At 33.3% G+C, this 21,107-nt stretch overlaps 1 protein-coding gene across 2 annotated transcripts in view; it reads right to left on the minus strand.

Moving 5' to 3' along the window:
- Positions 1–16,049, minus strand: part of LOC118184064 (solute carrier organic anion transporter family member 4A1-like) — a 128,879-nt gene extending 112,830 nt beyond the window's left edge. For both annotated transcript variants that reach the window (XM_035353701.2, XM_035353699.2), the window contains exon 1: positions 15,769–16,049. The gene's annotated coding sequence lies outside the window, so the exon portion shown is untranslated. The remainder of the gene's footprint in view (positions 1–15,768) is intronic.
- Between the last annotated feature and the right edge of the window lie 5,058 nt (positions 16,050–21,107).

Here is a 21,107-nt window from a genome sequence, read left to right on the forward strand (position 1 = left end):
TAAATGTAGGTATGTTTCTTGCAATGTAATAAAACAACGGCACATAGAGCCATCGAATTTTGAATGACGTAATCCTCCTACGAATATGGGCATGTGGATCACCAAATTTGAAATTTAGAATTTGTTTTATTATCGATTTCATATTTTGTAAACCTTTAACGAATTTTTGATTAACAAACGCAAGGATTTCAAAGCCAGCTGTAACAGATTTAAATAATATTAAAATTTTGTAGATTAAATAATTTAAATAGATGAACATTAAGGTATTTGTGGATGGCAATATTTGAAACCAGACTCGAGTGCCTCGTGCGACTCTCGCACGAAGAATGTAATTTATTTTTAAATGATAGAATATGTTTTCTCTTCTTGTTTTGTATGTCGCCATTTCTTTTGAGTGTTAAATAAAAGTTATTGCTGTGTTCCATCATTGGAGTTGCTTCATATTGCCAAAGAAGCATCACAGTCATAATTATTTTGAAGGCACCGACGAGATTTTACAGAATTCGAAATTTACAGAACTTTTCCCTTCGGTAAAAGTCTCTCCGTTGGGGAAGAGGTTGTAACAGATTTAAATAATATTAAAATTTTGTAGATTAAATAATTTAAATAGATGAACATTAAGGTATTTGTGGATGGCAATATTTGAAACCAGACTCGAGTGCCTCGTCCGACTCTCGCACGAAGAATTTAATTTATTTTTAAATGATAGAATATGTTTTCTTGTTTTGTATGTCGCCATTTTTTTTTAGTGTTAAATAAAAGTTATTGCTGTGTTCCATCATTGGAGTTGCTTCATATTGCCAAAGAAGCATTACACAGCAATGGCAACGTTGTACAGAAAAAATATTTTTATCTCCAGTGCGCGAGACTGTGTATCGGAAATTCTAAAGATATGCTCAATTTAAAATTATTTTGCGATATTGTTCTTGAAGTGAATTTTATGGTTTAAGTGTGAAGAACATGATATTTAATAAATAAAAGTAACACACAAAACGTTAAAAAAAAAAAGTCTCTTTAGACGTAATTTAAAATCTGAAACCTTTCAGATATTTAAAAAAATTTTTTTTTTACTTTACTCCTTTTAAATTACACCAGACAACGCAGCCAGTTTGCAGAATGTTTTTAAATCTCTATTGTGAAAGGCCAAATCTAAAACAAGATTTCTTCAAACCGGTACAAACCAGCAGAACGGCAACACAGCAGTCAGATAACGAATGTAAGAATGGGAATAGTTTGCCGAGGGATCACTGATGTCAAGGCCGAGGAGGAGAAACGATGAATCCGGTTCCTTGTAATCCTATCTGTCACGGAGTCCGACTTCGCAGGTAGTAATTCTCCTACCTGCGTGCTCGAAACCCTCACTCTAGGGAGGTACCGTTGTTCGATCTGAGCACAGATGGCATAAATGGAATCTTTTGAATTTCAATCGCTTACAACGTAATTACGCAAAGCTTATCTTTTGGCACAATTTTGTTTATTTTATCAATCTGTTAATTATTTTATGCTTTAAAATCAGCAATATATAAGTTAATAAACAATCTGGCAGCATGAGAAATTAAATTGTAGAAGGTTCATTGGCAGAGCAGCGAACAAGCGTTATTCTGTAGTAATAGCTCATACGTAGAAACTGATTTTATTAATTACAGTAAAGCTGTAAACATATATAATAGTTATTAGATAATTTATAAGTTGCATACATTACATACACAATAAATTACATAAGTTAGATATATTATTAAAAATTTCAATTCGTATAGTTTGTTATACTGATTAACTATCCACTACTATAATTTTTTAAATAAATTAAATATTTTACGCCTAAAAGTTGGCAAGATTCTCATTAGGAATCAGACTGAGTCTGTAGAAAAATTAAGTTAACGATTTAAACTTACGTGTCCCGCCCTTAGGCACTGCATGGAAAGGGAGGGATGCCCCGTGGAGGTAATTTTAGAGAAAACTGGCTCGTATCCACGTTACACATGGGAAAAGCCACGAAAACGCCAATGCAGCCAGCCCGTTCGTCGGAACTCGAACCCCGGACCAAACTACCAGTGTTCAGAGGCTTTTACCGCTCGGTCGCTGGTGGGCCTCAAACTTAACTTGGACGCAGGGCGCACGCACGATTTGAAAACAGATGACAAAATGGAAAATTTTGTAATACTATGAAAAGTTTTTTCAACAAAATAAAATGCTTTTAACTAAATTTTAAATTTCATTATATAAAAATGTACATAAAGAGTAATGACGCAAGGGAAAAATTCAAACGTATACTTATTTTCTTTCTGAAATCTAAAGGATGGTAAGAAATTTCTGTTTATTGCAATTTGTTATTCAAATGCGTTTTGTGATACCTTTCAAAGTAACACTTTTTTTTTTTTTTTTTTTTTTTTTGGCCTGGTTGAAATTTCACTCTTTGGAAGTAATTTAAAGAAATGGAATTTCTTCTGTAAATATTGGATGTGAAACGATCTCTTGATAATATGGTGAGTTGATTTTAACATTTTTTCCCTCACTCTTCACAGAATTAATTTCTCGGTGTCTGACAATCATAAACATCTTATTTTTTTACATTTATGGAACCAAGTTTGTACACTTTTTACTTCCTTGTACGGAGTAAAAATGAAGTATTGTAATTGCGAAAAGTTTCAGGTATCATATTTCAACGCAAATATCCATTCTCACCACTATCAAATGCAATTTAACGATGTTTTTGTTTGACATCTGTACGTAAGGACAGAATAAAGGACTCTTTCCAGCAAAAAATTGTAAAACTACTTTAAAATGAATTCTGAAGAGAGTTTTCCGTGGCGTCTGTGCGTACGTACGTATGTATCTCGCATAACTCAAAAACGAGTAGCCTCACAACATTGAAATTTGTATATAGGACTGCATAATATGTAGATGTGCACCTCGTATTTTGGTTGCAATTGGCCGCACCAAAAGTAGGTAAATATATGTATATATATATATCCACTCTGTTACTCGGCTCAGTAATCTTGTAGAGACATTAGGTATTTTTTGGAAGCCAGCGAGATGAAAAATTAGCAACCGCCTTCGCCGGGAATCGAACAACGGACCTCTGGAATACCGGACGCTTGGAAAGTGGAAGAAATACCTTATATACTCCCCTTTTTAAAAGGCGACTAGGGTTTTATGGGACCTAGTCGCCAAATCCTGGGTGTGGAGAATAATCATCCACAACCCTTTTAGTTCGGGCGCCACTGTAGAGATACTAGGTACTTTTTCTAAAGCAGACAAGATGAAAAATAGCAAACGCCTTCGCCGGGAATCGAACCACGGACCTCTGGAATACCGGCCCAGCGTGCAAAACCACTACACCACGAAGGACGCTAGGAAAGTGGGAGAAATACCTTATACACTCCCCTTTTTAAAGGGCGACTAGGGTTTTAGGGGACCTAGTCGCCAAATCCTGGGTGCGAAGAATCATCATCCACAACCCTTTTAGTTCGGGCTCCACTGTAGAGACAGGTATTTCCGGAAGCCAGACAGATGAAAAATATGCAAGCGCCTTCTCCGGGAATCGAACCACGGACCTCTGGAATATCGACCCAGTGTGCAGAACCACTACACCACGAAGGACGCTAGGAAAGTGGGAGAAGTACCTTATAATCTCAGTTACTTTGTTCTTATTATTTTTGTAATTGTGCAATTTTTTGCTTTAAAAATGATTGAATTGTACTGTACTTATCTTCCGGTTAAGGTTTTTGTGCCTTTAGTAAATCTGTATGCAATAGTTTTAGAATTATTAACAATTTAAAAGTTCTTTAAGTGCCGCTAAGCCTAATAATTTTTGCCATGTCGGCCATTGCTTATTTACATTTGAAACACCAGAATAGTGGATTTGTTGACAATCTACAGAAACTTAGCTTCGCAACAACAAAGATAACGCTTTCATTTATTATTGCGAATTAAATCATGCTTAATCCATTCTGGAATTTATTTGAGGAAATAAGTGTTTAAGATTTACTTCATAATTTTCAATATAGACATTTTGAGTTTTTGCCTTGTCGCGAAGTGATAACTGAATTAATTGGATGAGAAAGACTGAAACGTCTGTGAAAAACTGTTTCTTTTTTGTTTTGTTTGCTTAATTTCTTTTTATACATCGTTCTAGATTTATTATAGCATTTGAGTAGAACATGTGGCAACGATTAGATAATTCTTCAAATGATGTAAATTTATATGCATTCTGAGTTATAATATGAACGAAATATAACGCTGTTAAATGATCCTAGCACCAGAGTGTCGCTATGGTAAACAAATATAGTGAATTTTAAAGAGTGGATTTATTCTATTGTGGTTTATGCGCTATGGACGAAGTAGATTTAAATCAGTCCAATAAGTTTAAATGAAATGCAAGAAAAAATGCGTATAATTTAATATTCCGTACAAAGAAGTCATGTGGTGTACACATCAGATTCTTTTTTTCCGCCATTTAGTTTAAACCCATGCTTCATCAAAAGTCACAACGTATTTCCATTTATCTCTTGCTAAATAAATTCCATATAAATTATTCTGCGTTGAGCCATATGCATCGGCAAAAGCCGATTTACATTATATATTTTTTAACTTTCTTAAGCGGTAAATTTTGGTTTATTATTTCATTTACAATTACTAAAAATTTTATTTAAAGACTTTAGAACTGATTTCTGCATTGGCTGACTTTCTCCTGTTACCAAGGATTGAAATTTAGAAAGATAAAAAAATTTATGCACCTGTCCTGGATATTCGTTTAGAGTCTTCTTTCTGTGTAGAAGTAATGACTGACGGTTTTGCTGAATGAATGCTGTTTTGCATTATAGAGGTTACTTTAAGTTTCTAACAGTTATTTTAAGTTTAAACATGCTTCACTGTCTATTCTCATTTCCCATCTACTATTCTCCACCAGAATGAGATTTAGTATTGCATTTTATGCAAATGAGTTAAAAGGAGTATTTAAGGAAGGTTGAGCTTACTTCGAGAAAGAGAGCTTAGGATACCTTAGTGGTGCCTGTTTGCCGTCTCGTTACTTCGTTCTTAAATCTACTCTATTGTTAAATATTCTAATTCAGCGATAAGTCGCTACCCAGTTCCCCAGGTTCCTCTGCATTCAACATAGACCAAGAAGTGAAGAACATCATAGCACTTAAAAATTTTAATAGCATACGTATCACAGCGTTTTGAATTTTAGAATAGGAATATTTCTCTACGGAAAGCGCAAAAACCTATCCTTCAAACAACAGCTTATTTACATGCGACATCTCGAAATAGGAGTAAATTAAAAGTAGCAGATGATATATCTCATTTCAAATAATAAGCTGTTCCTATTAATTTTTATTCCAAGACGTTTCCTTTTTACTTCCTTGTACTAAGTAAAAAGGAAGTACTGTAATCGCGAAAAGTTTCAGGCAGCATATTTCAACGAAAATATCCATTTTGACCGCTATCGAACGCAATTTAACGATCTTTCTGCGTGATATCTGTACGTAAGGACAGAATAAAAGACTCTTTTCCTTCAAGAAAATTATAAAACTGCTTTAAAATGAATTCTGAAGAGAAGTTTTTTGTGGCGTCTGTACGAACGTATGTACGTACGTGCGTACGTATCTCGTATAACTCGAAAACGAGTAGCCTCAGAACGTTGAAATTTTGTATATACGACTGCTATAACATGTAGATGTGCACCTCATATTTTGGTTGCAATCGGCCGCACCAAACGTATATAAATATATTTATATATATATCCACTCTGTTACCCGGCTCAGAGATCTCAGTTTCTTTACTTTTATATGTTTGTAAATTCTACATTTTTTGCTTTAAAAATGATTGAATTATGTTGTTTTTATCTTCAAGTTAAGGATTTTATGCCTTTAGTAAATCTGTGTGCAATATATTTAGAATTATCAGCAATTTTAAAGTTGTTTAATTGCCGCTAAGCCTTTTTTTTTTTTAATGGCGGCCATTGACGTTTACATTTTAAACAGGAGACTAGTGGATTTGTTGCCAATCTAGAGAAACTTAGCATCGCAACAACAAAGATAACGCATTCATTTATTATTGCCAATTAAATCATGCTTAATTCTTTCTGGAGTTTTTTCGAGGAAATAAGCGTTTGAAATTTACTTCGTAATTTTTAATATAGATATTTTGAGTTTTTATGTATTTTTGCCTTCTCGCGAAGTAAGAACTGAATTAATTGAATGAAAAATACTCAATCGTCTGTGAAAAACTGTTTCTTTTTTTGTTTTGTTTGCATAATTTCTTTTATACATCGTTCTAGCTTTATTATAGTATATGAATAAAACATGTGGCAACGATTAGATAATTCTATTCTTGAATTGATATAAATTTTGAGCATTATGAGTTATAATATGAACGAAATATATAAGTTAACTGTTATGTAATTATTGGATTATATAACAGTTAACTTAATTTCCGTTATATAATTATTATAAAAGTTAACGGTTATATAATTATTAATACTGTTAAGTGAATCTAGCGCCAGAGTGTCGCTATGGTAAACAAATACTAGAGTGAATTTTAAAGAATGCATTTATTCTATTGTGGTTGATGCGCTGTCGTCGAAGTAGATTTAATTCAATCCAATAATTTTAAACGAAATGCAAGAAAAAATGCGTATAACTTAATATTCCAATACAAGGAAGTCATGTGGTGTACACATCAGATTTTTTTCATTTCTTTATTGAAATCGTTCTAAAATTGTGTAAACATCTTACTTCGTTAGCTAATATTCGACAGAAAGCGTTGTTATCAAACGAGCTTTTCAAAGTTTAAGAAATTTTTAAGGCATTTTCTTCTATCTGTTGCATGCCTTCTAAACGTAATTTGTGCGTCCTGCTAAGAAATAATCCTAATGAATCTACAACGCGTTATAGGACGAGAGATTAGGCATTAAAGCAGAAAATTCAAGCGTGTATTAAACCTCCGTATTCTCAAAGGGAAAGTTTGATCACACGCAGTGCATTGAATTTAATATATTACAAATAGTTAAGTAATTTATGAATAACAGTTTAAAATTATTTAATGCATATACGTTAGATATTTGCATTATAACTTCGTATACAGAACAAATTTTTGAAAATTTTAGCATAAAATATTGGCAGCGAAATATCAGGATTTACCCTGCTACGTACATCTTGTCGTTCTTTTCTTTGCGATAAAACTACCATCCTAATTTACAATCAATTGTTTTAATATTTAGGCAACCGAAATTTTCAAAAAATAATAATAAAAACGAAAAAAAATTCTGAAAGGTTTCAGATTTTTAAATACGTCTAAAGGGGTGTTTTTTTAAACATTTTTGTGTTACATTTACTTATTAAATATCATGTTCTTCGCACTTAAACCATAAAATTCAGTTCAACAGCAATATCGCAAAATAGTTTTAAAATGAGCATATCTTTAGAATTTCCGATACAGAGACTCACGCGCTGGAGGTAAAAAAAATTTTCTGTACCACGTTGCCATCGCTCGTTTTGAAATTCTTGAGTTTTGAATCAAAAATTCGTTAAAGCTTTACAAAATATGAAATCCATAATGAAAAAAATTCCACATTTCAAATTTGGACTTTCACATGCCCATATTCGCAGTAAGCTTACGTCATTCAAAGTTCGATGGCTCTGTGTACCGTTGTTTTATCACAATCTGAGAAATATGGATGCATATATATAGAGAGAGATTTTTCATTATTTAATTTCTTCAAATACAATCCGAGTGTCTAACATTTGGTGGCAACAGTTTGAAAATTGAAACGGACATTTATAATGAACCAACGCAAAATCGCAAAATGAAACCAACAGTCCTTCAGGAACAAAGCCCCATTGGACTAAAATCACCATGAACAATTTTTAAATATTTTTAAGCCAAATTTATTAAGTGATTAATGTTTTTGAAGAAAATGAAAGCCTTTAGAAAGCTGTAAAATACAAGTAAAGTGAAATGCTTAGGTCTTCGAAAAGAAGACAAGTCTCCTTCCAGTGATGAAGTAATTAGGACAACTTGAATTTGCATCGTTGAAATGCAGCCAAGTTGGTCAATTCGCTAACACGAGAATTAGCGAATAAAACATGTCAGTCGTTAACTTAGTATTACAACTGGTTTACCTTTATCTAAGAGGAGGTTTTTTTTTTAATTATATGTTTAATTTTACACTGTTTTTTCAAAACTCCGACCTCTGTGGCAGCTGCAATGAAACTGGAGATGCTAAACACTTCGTGGAGACCTTCCCGCTCTTAAGAGATATAAGGAAAGATTTTACCTTAAATGTAATTTTTAACGTGAAATGGGTTTTATCCAATTTCGACCAGGTTAGAAGTCTATCAGGAATGATTATGAAATATATCAATAGTAATCGATCAACTCTGCTTTAGTGTGCATAGTATGTTTTTGTCTATAGCTGGGACAACCTAATAAACCATAAAACTACTTGTGGTCAAGTGGGTTGGATGCTCCCCACAAACAAAGAAACAAACATTTTCCTAGTATAAAAAAAATTCGCAAATAAAATCGCTCACCAGTTTTAAAATGGATAAAACAGCTGAACGTTAGGAGTTCGATCCGAGTTCGAATCCCGGAAAACTGGCTGGCTGCATGCCTTCCTTATATGTTATAGAAAGCAGTTTGCCTTAAAATATCCTCTATGAAGGTATCTTTCCTCTTAAACAAATAGCTGTCGCATGTATTTCGACAACTGATTATACAAGTATCCATAAAATCATGCTACTAATTTTCCTTTTCACAACTCAGCTTTGTATATGAGTATACCATTATTAATTACTTATTCTAAATTACTTACTTTGCACTTTCAGCTAACAAAACTTATGTAGTAATGGTATTGGAATATGATCTAATTGAAATTTCATTGATAAGAAAGAAAAAGAAAACCTTATATGAAAGAGATAGAGAAAAAGGATGTTGCATTATTTGCTCAAAAACTAAATTTTTAGACTAAAAGTATCATTTTTGGTTACTTCTTCCTTTCTCATAGAAGAATAATCTTCAGATTTTAATGTTCTTAAAACATGATCATTATCAGGCTCTGATAAAGATAAGCAATATTATTGTAGTAATAACTGGCAATACAAAATGTAATAGAACAATGCAGAGTTTTATATTAGCACTTTCAAAGCAGTGCCGATAAAGGAGCGGTATTCTTTACATCAATTAAATTATAGAGTATTATTATCCCCAGGTTTTTAGTTACAACAGGAAAATCAGAAGAAGGGTGTAAATAACCTTTTATTCAATCAATATAGTTGCACAAAGCCAACAATTTTGGCTAACTCAAAGCAGTATTCTAATGAACTTAAAATAGAACGTAATAAATTTAGCGTAACGGCTCGTAGGATAATTTAACGCTCAGGAAGGCTCTGACTCATAGAAGTCGGCGGAAACAAACTTAATGGCTAGAAGCACTCAACGCCACAGAATCAAACCGCTAGTAATTTAAAATAGCAACGTGGCCTACAAGCAGGCATAACAAGCTCTGAAGATCACCTTACAAAACTTTTCCTTAAATAGCACTTCTAAAATAATATAACTAATTATTCTTTTAATAACTTTCCCTTAAATAGCACTAATAACTTTCTAATAACTTTCCCTTAAAATTCTAATAACTTTCCCTTAAATAGCACTTCTAATGAGGTAGAAAACTCATTTGAATATACACGCGCTACCTTGGAAAGCGTGGGAGGAAAACGAGACTGAAAGGAAAACGAGCTTTTATTAACAGTTAATGTTTAATTAAGTTGCCTTAACTAAAAAACTGATAGTAAAATTAAATAAATCTTCATAAAATCATATAACTTTCTATTCAGATTTTTTTCCCTTTCTCCTTTTTATTACATTTTTTTAAGAGATTAAGAATTGCATATTATCATGAGCACTGATAAATAACAATATTCAGTTTCTTGTTTATATACAATCGATCTTAAAAGAAAAGCCCTAGCGCATTTCAGAGACATTTCACCCTTTCTCAGAAGTCTCAGAAGTAAACACTTTTCGTGTCCTCAGTAAATACAATCAATACACTTTTCGAGTCTTAGAAGCCGAATCCATTGTGTATGGATAGATTATTTCTCCGGAAGAGGAGAGATTACACATTTGCCTCTAGAAATATACTGAATTTTTCAATTCAAAATGAATTATATGAGCAAAGGTAGGATTTTGCCAATTAGAGTTGTATCTCACTTGTGCTTCTTTAATACGGTGGGGAACAGATCGAGCCAAAAAATGAAAGTCGTCCAAATGAAATCCGTACTTCTTTCTAGATCCCACCGCAATTAGATCGCCAGAAAAGCGCAAATAACGCACCTTATATAGCTTGCGCATACAGCAAACTTTAAATAGTAAACTAATGTAACGAAAAGTATAACGAAGTGAGCAAAAGTTTACTTCTAAATTTGGAAAATGGGACGAAAGAAGTCAAAAAAGCAAATTACGTTTCTATATATAACGAATTCTATTTTTAATTGGAAAGAGATCAAAAAGCGGATAGTAAAAAGATGAAGAAAGATTACATTAATTTCCTCTCTTTTTGAAACAGTAGCCGAAAGGTCATAAAACATGTCAGAGCTTGATAAAAACAACACTCGGTTAATGTATTTTATTTTAGGCCTAAGAATTATATTTTATGCCTATTATTCATACCATACTTATCAAGTTATATTCAAAGAAAAATGTGACTTTAGGGCACTAACATTTAAAATATGAAAATGAACCCACTTTAATTATAAATTCACATTTATTATTTGTTATCATTTTAGGAAACAGCTAAAGGTCGAAATATGAAGATATAGTGCTTAATCTAAATATTTTATTTTACGAATGACTTCATATTTCAAAAAGATTCAGCTTAAACGGTGACTGATTTTAATTTTCCGAATTTCTTTTACGACTTACTAGCAACGTGTATGATGTTATTTATAATTAATAAAAATTCAACAGCTATAAAATTTACATAATTCTTCTGGTTGCATGTTAATACGATTTGCATTATTCTAATCCCAATACAATTCTGCAATGCAATTTTCTTCTGTCTGTATAGTTGCTTGCAAGCAGTGAATACTATAATAATAACAAAATTTTCATGAGGTTCTGAAGTTCACAGGTTTAATTAAATTTTCAGCTTCTTCCCTTCCTTTTTATTACGCTTGCTTTCCTCCCCTTAAATTCAAATCTAAAACACTTATTTTATTTTTACGTTTAAAACAGAGACTTTTTTTCAGTGTGTTTCATTAGTTCTCATTCTTAAATAATTATATGGGATACCATTCGATAGGATCGTATTTCTCCCATAACAGGTGTAGACACTATACAAAGTAACGTCGAATCCCACCAAGAAACAAATCTGATCTGCAAGGAAATGCATGAAGTATATTTCTCTTAAAATGATCTAACAGCGCTGGCAGTTTTGAACCGAATTTGAATCGTGGCAAACGGGCTGGCAGAATAGAAGTTGTCATGGTTTCCTCGATATGTTATATGAATACGAACCAGTTTCCATTACAAAAGGTCCTTTATAAAGGCATACCTTCTTTTAAACAGATAATCTGGCGTGATTTGCTACAATACAAATAATTCAGTAATTCAAATAATTCCAACACGATCTTCTGATTATCAAAAAATTATTCTTCAAACTCTCTGAACATGCAAAAATTTAATGATTCGCCGTAACATAAATATATAGGGTAATTCTATCTTCTGGACACATACTTGAATAAAGCGGGCGCAACCCGCGCAAAGCCGCTGAACACTGGTAGTGAAGTGTATCTTTCAAATACTCGTGAAAGGGTTGTCTGCATGGGTGTTTTCGTGATTTTACGGATGTGTATCGTGTAGCCAGTATCTTCTGCATGCATACGTGAATGAAGCGGGCGCAGCCCGCGCAAATCCTCAGAACACTGGTAGTTCGGTCCAACTTTCAAATCCCGGCGAGTGTGGTGTGATGGTGTATTTAATTATGGCAAAGCACACTAGGACTATCTGCCTAAGGGGAGGGATGCCTTTCGTGGAGGACTTTCTAAGGGAAACTGGCTCGTATACACGTTACACATGGGGAAAACCACGAAAACGCCCATGCAGCCAGCCCGTTCGTGGGATTCGAACCTCGGACCGAACTACCAGTGTTCAGTACTGCTCGGCCGCTGGTGGGCCCTTCCCGGCGAGCGGGTGTGCTGCATGTGTGTTATCGTGATTTTACGCATGTGTAATATCCATGCAGTATCTTCTGGATACATCCGTTAATAACACGGGTGCGGGCAAGTAAAATCGCTGTACACTGGTAGGTCGGTCCAACTTTCGAATATAGCCGAAATTTAACATGGGAACTCATTAAAATTAAACAATGAAAAGCGGGCTTCAGCCCGCTAGTTCACAATAAAATGTGTCTTTGGTTTCTCTTTTAATGAATCAGAATAGACTCGATGCTTAGTGTTGCACAGCAGGTTTACCACCCGGATGTGAATTTTTTAAAGAACACTTTCGATCCTGTATTAGTTCACTGTCAGTCAAAAATCTTCATAATCTTATACCATAGTAGTAGCATTGAAATTACCATAGTAGTAACATTGATATTAGCAACAATAACAAAGGATATATTGGAGATAATAACAACAGTCTGATTATCACCTTGAACTTCTTCGTGACAGTGAAGGAAGTGTCGCAGAAAAATTGTAAGTAAAATTTCGGAGATTTTTCCTTTGCTCTCATGTATTATTTGTTATTTTGAGAATTACAAAACCAAAATCATTTGAACTCGCAACGATCATTTTGGCCAACCTTGCAAAGAAGTTCTGATTGATGTTCATGTAAAATTATTGCAATTAAACAAACTTTATAATTTATTGATTTTTAGTCTGAAAGGCAACAAATGCGAAATAAAGTGAAAAATCTTAAATTCCAACAAGGATTTTATATTATTTTAGATATAAAGGATATATAAAGGATTTTATATTATTTTAGAAGTTTATTTATTTTAGAATTTTATTATTTATACGCGAAGTATAGTATAACATTTCGCCATTTAATAAACCGATGCTCACTAAGCTAAAGAACTCCAAGTAGGTAAATTAGATAAATTTCCTGCCTCACATCACTCTAATCTGATAATACCTGAGCTATTATCAGATTAGAATTTAGATCCACTCAAATAATTATATTCTTTACACAGCCATCTCTAAGCATTCAAAATGCTATTCCCCATAAGTAACGTGAATAGGAACCTGCTTCCTTTAGTTCTTCAAATAAAAGGTCTCTTTTCTGTTACCTAGATAGTTAACATATACTCCTTGTACAAAAAAAAGGGGGTGGCAATTCTATATCTCCCTTTCTATTGGTCCGAATGACGAATTTTATTTGCGTTTTACATGTCTCGAAAACGCGACTTAAGATATATATCAGATTTACATAGAGCATTGTTCTAAAATAGGTATTCCGATTATTTCTCATATGACATACGATTTTTTTTCCATATTTCGGCTCTACGACACCAATTATGCCAAAGTGCCATGTTTTGTAAAAATTGCACTAGAAGGTTTTAAAAATTTTGCTCTAAAAATTTTAAACTTATTAGATTCATTAACCTTATTAGTCATTTTTTCTTGCATTTCACTGTTCTATTGAACTTAGTCCGTCACAAATAAAATTAAGCGGATATAGGGTATACTATTGCCACTAAACTATTTTTTATCTTTTGTTTTCTCGAACTGTATACGAGCAATTAATATTTTTGCATCCCTGCATTAAAAAAACATAATATATTACTAATATATCTTTTTAAAAAAGTTTGTATGTAAGTAAATATATAACGCTTAAAAATTAAGATTAATAAACGTACACTGAATTGAAGGATATGTACTCTTTAATTTTATTTATCTATGTGTAATCAATCAGAATGTTCCAAGACATCTAAAACCGACCGTAAATGTAACTTAAAATAGATAAAATTTTCTTTATTTTCATTTTATGAAAAATAAATATTTCATTTTGATTAAGTTCCGAATTAAAAGTTACAAGCATATATTAGCTTTTTTTTAAAATTAAAAACCTCTTAATTTAACTTATCTCAACGTTCTTACCTTGGTAAAATTTCAAAATGATTTCCCGAGAAATCTCCGAGAAAAATTTCAATTTATTCTTTCCGACTTCCCGCCAGACTTTAAGTGATTCAAACCTAAAGTCAAAACTTAAGGTCATTCAAAATAAAAGAAAAAGTTTTTAAAACTAAAAATGTCTTTATCTCGAATCTCAATTGGAAATCTAAAAGTTTTCAAATCTCTCATATCCTTCCCTTATAAATAATGACAGCAATGACAAGAAAGAAATATAGAAATATATCATATTTATTTCTTATCATTGCAATAAGTTCACTTTATCAAAATAACTTGGCAAGAGATATTTGAATAAAAGTTCAAATGTTTTACGTTATCAGATTTTTTTTTTTTTTTTTTTTTTTTGTATCGGAGCAAATGTAAAACGGGGAATTATTCCGACAGTTAATATAGATAAGCATTATACACGTAACGCTATAACCCTATAATAAGTAAAATTATTAATAGTTAAAAAGAAATTTATACTGTTTAAGAGGTATGAGGTGATATTCATGATCCAGTTACCACTAAAATCGAAATAACCAAAGTAATTTTTAGCCCAAGAGGGGTATTTATTTCAAAACGGCATTTCGCGTCGATTCACTTTTCAAACTGTAGCCACCAAATATTAATCACCATGTATTATATTTAAAGAAACTAAATAATGAAGAATCTGCATGAATGTTTCTCGCACTGTGAAAAAACAACGGTACCTAGAGACATCAAATTTTGAATAGCGTAGACCTCTAACCGAAAATAGGCAATTGGAAGTTCGAATTTGTTTTATTATCTATTTAAAATTTTGTAAAACGTTAACGAATTTTTGAGAGTATATCGAAAACTGTATATGGGAAATTGTAAAGATATGCTCTCTTTTTAAATTATTTTGTGATATTCCTGTTGAATTGAATTTTATGTGGTTTAAGTGCGAAGAACTTGATATTTAATAAGTAAAGGTAACACACAAGTTAAAAAAGCGTAATAAAATTTTAAAGCAGAATTTTTTTTCGTTAAAGGGTATAACGCTTTTTTGGATTAAGATTCGAAAGAAGGAAAATGCGCATCGATTCAGATTTTCGAATTTCGAATACATTTAAAGATTCGTGGGATTCGAATATTCTAAGTAACCTAACTTTTAATTAACTGGCTTGAAAAAAAATAAATGAAGTGCATGCTTAAAATCAATATCATTCTTTGCTTTAAATAAATTGAAAAAATTATTAGACAAACTATTGTTTTGAGTTTAATTTTTGAGTCGATTCGGTAACATTAATAAATGTCGTGGTTTATAACTGACTATTCATAAATAAAGAAGGTGCGATCCGAATGCTCGATGATCTTCGAAAATTCTTGCTAACTGAAAAATAGTGTAGATTAAAAACAAATCGAAATAAAATAATTTCGTAAGCGATTATAATTTTGAATATTTCATCCATACTTACATAACATAAAGTATAATATTGAACCGTACCTTTTATTTTCGAATATTTTACGCAAATTCTCGCTTATACGTAAGATCTCCATAATTATTTAATTTTAGAATTCAGTACGATCTTAGTCTGAGTTTGTGAATAGCATATCTGAAGAAAACTCGCAAAAATTGAGAAAAATAAATCAATAGAGATGATTAGATTGAAGATGCTGAAAGAATATTTTTTACCTTAGGGTAAGTCGACAGCCAATCCACCCATGAGGAAGCGGAGCACTTTCCGGCGGTTTTCTAATTTAAAGCATGGAATTAAAATTCATGTGTCCGAAATCCGAATGCAGATATGAATGAAAATTTATCTCGTTACCGCTGTTTACAAAAAGTAATGACACACTGCGGGAAAAGGCGTTACACATCGGGATCAAAAGGGAACGCGATATCCTTTCTGTGTGGGTCGCTCGTCTAAAAGTGTCCAAACGCCCCGTCTCCTGACGGAGCAACAGTTGAACTCGGACGAGCTGCAGAAGATGTTTGGATACAGTAAATGACAGCAGAGGGCGTTGCTGTAACGAGGTTGCCAGACTGAGCTTTCTGCTGAATTGTTTGGAAGGGCCGCCAAGGTATGAACACATTTCGGAGAAAGAGCCGCCAAAAGTGCTTATATCAATCTTTCTCACTTTGATTTTGTAAAAATGTCTCGAAATCATGCTAACCCTCTTACTTTAACTTTGTTGTTACGAATATAAAGGATGGTTTATGACAGTGTATGCTTCTGGGGGGAACGCGACAAGTTCCCGCCCCCGTCTTAATATTGTTCTGGAGCAAAGTATTTCTTCAGATATTTTTCTTGATGGGAAATACTATTTCCAAATATTCATTCTGAATTTAAATATTATTGAGCACTTTTAGTGAACGGTTTGGAAGAAATTAAATGATCCATTGTCGAGATTATATGGCAATATTTTTAAATTGCAATAAAACTTGAAATAGTCCTCACGTGTTTTGATGATGTGAACGCTGAAAACTATGAACATTTTCCTAAGCATAAGTTTATAAGGTATTTCTCCAGCCTTCTTAGCATGCCTTCGTAGTGTAGTGGTCTGCACGCTGGGCGCGTATTCCAGAGGTCCGTGGTTCGATTTCCGGTGAGGGCGTTGCTTATTTTTCAAGTCTCCTGCTTCCAAAAACTCCTAATGTCTCTACAAAATAAGATAGTTGTTTCTGTAATTAAATACTTGAAAAATCTTACGTCCACATTTCCTACAAATCACCAAATTTATAGTCACTTTTATTTCAGAAAAGAAGGAGGTTGGATTTTATAGCCTTAACGCACTAGGACATTTAACTTTCCAATTCCGTAAAACACAACTAATTTTCTACAGTTAAAATTTTGTGAATGAAAATTCAAATTAAATTACTATATTTTTATATTAAATAATCTTACAATTCGAATTACGTTATTTATATGTATTCAGCGAATATGCTAATTACTACTCACAGATGTTTATACATTTATTAGTCCAAAGGGATTTGAGTCCCGAAGGACTATTATTTTCGTTTTAGCATTTTGCGTCGGACTCCCATAAATGTAGGTTCACTTTTCAAACTGTTGCCACAAAATGTGAGAGTCCTGCATTATATTTGAAGAAATTAAATGATGAAAAATCTGCATAAATGTATGTATATTTCTCGCATTGTGATCAAACAACGGTATCTAGAGCCATCTAATTTTGAATGACGTAATCCTACTGCGAATATGGGCATCTGAAATCCCAAATTTGGAATTTATTTTCTTATCGATTTAATATTTTGTAAAATTGTAACGAATTTTTGACTAACAAACTCAACGATTCGCTTTAAAAGCGAGCAATGGGAACACTCTACGGGGAGAGGGAAAACCTTTTTATCTCCAGTGGTCGAAATGTGTATCGGAAATTCTAAAGATAGGCTCGTTTTAAAATTATTTTGCGACATTGCTATTGAACTAAATTTTATGGTTTAAATGCAAAGAACATGATATTTAATAAATAAAGGTAACACACAAAACGTTAAAAAAAAACGCCCCCTTTGGACGTAATTTAAAATCTGAAACATTTCAGATTTTTTTTTTTAAACGTATTCTAGCTAAATTTTAAATTCCACTTAATTTTAGTTTAAATTGGTTGCAATGAGAATGGTAAAAGGAAACTGCAATGGAACTTCAATAAACCGAGCCTGAGAAGCAGGCAAGAAAGGAATAATCGAAAATTCAAGTTAATAAATAAGACATTTAATTAACTGCGCTTCCCCCAAAAAAACTATGTTTTTTAGTAAGTATATATATATATAAATATTTTAATGAAACAAGAGAAAAATTAGAACGCGTATATCGAGATATTTTTTGAACCGCAAAAAGAGTTGAAATATTATTAATATGAAGAAATTCAAATGTTTAATCGTATATTTGCTTAAGAAAAATTCATTTGGTTCTGATGAAGTAAAGGATACAGAACCAATTGAAAATAATAATGAGAACTAATCAAGCTATAAGGTATGTCTCCCGCCGTCTTAACGAACCTTCGTGGTGTAGTGCTGCACGCTCAGTGCTTAATTGAGAGGTCCGCGGTTCGATTCCCGGCAAAGGCGTTGCTTATTTTTCATGTTGCCTGCTTTGAAAAATACCTAATGTTTCTACAAAGCTTTTTCTTTGCATTTGATAACATTATATGTACTTTTTAACAGCACATGTGAAAACATTGATTGTAACAAAAACAATGTTTTAAGTGCCTCATTTTTAAAAATATAGTATAAAATTGCAGAAAAAAAAAACTTAACATTGCTTTACTTCGAATAAAAATGTACACTGTACTTGCAAAATAATTCTTTCAGTAATACTCGCAGAGCAAGAGTGAATTTGCTTTGGGAAACAACTGACTCAAAAATCCATGGGCGTGCAAATACACTCATGTGCATAAATTAAGGATAATGCGAAATAAGGCAAAAAAAAAAAAAAAAAAAAAAGTTAGAAGCAAAATAAATTTGGCTTATTTTTAAAGCTTATTTATTAAACAAAAGATAAATAGCAAAAAGAGATGCTATATGTTTGATATTATTAAAAAAATAGCAATTTTTTCTCCCTGGAGCAAATTACAAAAAAAAAAAAAAAAAAAAAAAAAAAAAAAAAAAAAAAAAAAAAACTGTTTACAAAAAAAAAAAAAAAAAAAAAAAACAATATTACATGGTTGGTATCATTGTTAATACATCGTATGTCTCCCAGACGATGCAATACAGTCCGTATAACGCCTAGGCATGTTGAGTATCAAATTATCGATCTGATCTTGGGGGATATTACACCACTCAAAAAGCAAAGCTCTCCGAAGTTCCGGTAGACATGTAGGAGGAGGTTGACGGGCTGCAACTCGACGGTCAAACATGTCCCACACGTGCTTTACTGGATTCAAGTCCGGTGAGAATGCTGGCCAGTCTATACGGGTGATATCCTCCGATTGAAGGCATTCGCTTACGATGTTTGCACGGTGAGGACGGGCGTTGTCATCCATAAACACAAATTGTGCGCCTATGGCGCTCCGAAACAAACGTACATGTTGTTCCAGAATGCCATCCCGATAGATTTGGCTTGCCATGGTTCCAATTTGAACATGCAGGTCAGTTCTGGAACCCAGAATAATTCCACCCCAAACGAGCACTCCTGCACCACCGTAACGGTGTCGTTCAATGATGTATTCTTGGTGGTAACGGGTACCTGGAGGCCTCCATATGAAAGTCCGGCGAGAATCAGACTGCAAGCTAAACTTGGACTCGTCGGAAAACATCACACAAGCCCACTGTTGAGGTGTCCAAAATGCATGCTCTCTACTGCAGGCTAACCGCAGGCGACAGTGAGTTGCAGTAAGTGGAAGGCATCTGACAGGTCTACGAGCATATAGACCAATCTGCCCTAAGCGTCTGTACACGGTCTGCCTTGAAATTGTAGTACCAGTGGCTGAAGAGAGCTGACAAGACAGGTCTGAGGCTGTGCTGCGGCTGTTTCTTTTGGGAGTAACTGCCAAATACCGGTCCTCATTCGGCGTTGTAACTCTGGGGCGACCTGTGCTGTAACGTCTACTCATATTACCATCATCTTAGAACCGTTGCCAAAGCCTGGAGATGACACTCTGGGCAATTCCAAGTTCGTCTGATACTTCCAGTTGATACCCAACCCACATTCCAGTTGATACCCAGCCCACATTCCAGACGGCCGATAATTCTACCACGTAAAAAATCATCCAAATGCGTCTTTTGTGTCATAACTATTCGGTTATTGCACTGAAATGCTTATAAAACGCCTATGAACAATTTTACTTCTTTGCCTGTATTCCTTATATATCACTCTCTTTCACTCTCGTCATTGTGATGTACCATCGGTGTCATCCGGTTACTTCCTGAAATTTGCATATGATTCTTGAAGATGTGTGTAGTGATTTTACAGGTGATATATTTATTTTAGAGTTCGATTTCCGCGTGACTCCGAATTATCCTTAATTTATGGACATGAGCATAGCTTAGGTTTAATGCTTTTACAGAGTAGGTTTATGCCAAAAGATTTCGGAATGATATCAGGCTTCGACCCACTGAGAAAAGAAATACAAAGAAATTGGTTTCAAGTTTCATTTGATAGGAATTGGACTTATCGAATATTTAGTGTAACCGGGTTGCACAGGAAGAAATTCTATTTACTGAGAAAATCATTATTAATTTCAGTACATTTAGTGACATAAAACATTCAATTCGATTTGCCAAAAATTTCGAATTATCGAAGTTTGAGTAATCGAAATTCGATTATATTTAGACTAAAACCTTTCAGCAAATTATAAGCTTCGTAACCATTGTGTTTAAAAAACCTAGTAGTTCGTAGCAGGCTAAAATCGAGAGCGGCTGAGTCTTTGCACTGGAAAAGAACTGTCCTTCTCCTATACAAATATTTCGCTTTTTATCTAAAAAGGAAGAAACATAAATTTAAGGTCTCAAAGTAGTCATTCGATAAAGGTAAAGAGCCAGATGAGTAAGTCGCAGAACTGGAGGGGGGGACATTTAAAAGCCACTTTAAATTAAGTAATTTTTATGTATGTCTCAGAAGACTAATGTAGATGATATGTAAATAATATGCTTTCATAAGAGCAAAGATAATAAAAATATTTAATAGTAAAAATATTTAAGCATATATTTATTTACGCAAAATAAAGCGTTTCGTGTGTTATTTAGGTAAGCCTGTTCTTAAAATTTCGTTTTTGTTCTATCTTAGCCTTGAATTTAAATACATTTAATGTCATTTTTTAGGTTTTGGTTTATTAGATTACGGCAAAGCACCCGAGGGCTATCTGCCTTAAGGGAGGAATGCCTTCGTGGAGGACTTTTTAACGGAACTTATATACATGGAGTATGGAACTCTAGTATAATAGTACATGGAACTCCATGTATAATGTGTAACCACGAAAACACCTATGCAGCCAGCCCATTCGCGGGATTCGAACCTCGGACCGAACTACCAGAGTTCAGCGACTTTACCGCTCGGACGCTGGTTTGCCCATTTT

This window comes from Stegodyphus dumicola, chromosome 12 (assembly GCF_044657685.1).
Source record: "Stegodyphus dumicola isolate Sdum_Otavi_A_Nest chromosome 12, ASM4465768v1".
Lineage (NCBI taxonomy): Eukaryota > Metazoa > Arthropoda > Arachnida > Araneae > Eresidae > Stegodyphus > Stegodyphus dumicola.